This window comes from Rhagoletis pomonella, unplaced genomic scaffold (assembly GCF_013731165.1).
Source record: "Rhagoletis pomonella isolate Grant_MI unplaced genomic scaffold, Rhpom_1.0 Rhpom_scaffold_00007, whole genome shotgun sequence".
Classification (NCBI taxonomy): Eukaryota; Metazoa; Arthropoda; class Insecta; order Diptera; family Tephritidae; genus Rhagoletis; species Rhagoletis pomonella.
The window spans coordinates 23,296,372-23,297,362 of NW_023458561.1; positions in this window are offsets into that span (position 1 = coordinate 23,296,372).

Genomic DNA, 991 nt, shown 5'->3' on the forward strand with positions numbered 1-991 from the left:
AACACTTGCATGTAATCAATGAAATTTGTATAGTGAATTGTGCAACTTTAACAGTTGATAAGTTTTTAATTAGAATCCTTCGCGGTCTGGGGTCTTCCTTTTCGAATCTAAAAAATTCCTCTACCCCCGAACAAACTTACATACACTCGCTTAAAGATTCTCGCAATTGAGCAATTTAAGTCGCAATACGGCCATGATTTTAGAGTTGTGTATATGGCATATGAGTAACATTTTCTATGTTAAAGTTTAATTTTTTACAAGCTTTTATTTAACTTCAATTGTATGTACATAAATTAGACTGCGTCTCTCTCCCCATAAAAAAAAAATCGGTAATGGTTTTCCATTGGAATAATTATAAAACATATTATATTTTAGGACTTGCACTAAAATATTAAGATTCGCGTGAGCTGGACCGATTTAGAAATACCTCCAAAAATTTAAGCCTATAATAAGAGTAGTAAGAAAAAGTATGCTCTAATTGAGTTAACGCATGGTTTTAAAGTAATCCACAGATTAAGTGTTGATCCGGATCAACTCGGGAATTAACTGCAGTTGATCCGGATTAAGTCCGAGTTAATCCGGATCAACACTGTCATCTGTTTAAGCTTTAAGTGCCTGCTTTTTCGCTTCGAGTCGACGCTAAAATTAGAGTGGCGAAAAGCTGTTACCAAGACTATCACCTAATCCGACAAACGTAATGCAATTTAATTTTTCGCGTTTATTTTTCGCATTTACATATGTCGGGATTCTGTGTATTATTTGTGAAAATAACTTTTATGAATAACAATAAGATACGAATAATTATTGAGATCTCGAAGGACCATTTACGACTGTTGGGCGAAAATTTTATTGTAGACTAGCCAATGCCCGCTTACTTCGCGGCGCCTAATAAGAGCTTTTCGTTGGCCAATGCAAAAGAGCGTTTAAAAACAAAATTAGTCTGTAAAGTCAAAATTTTTGATTTAAGTTGAAACCACTAAGGTGCAGTATC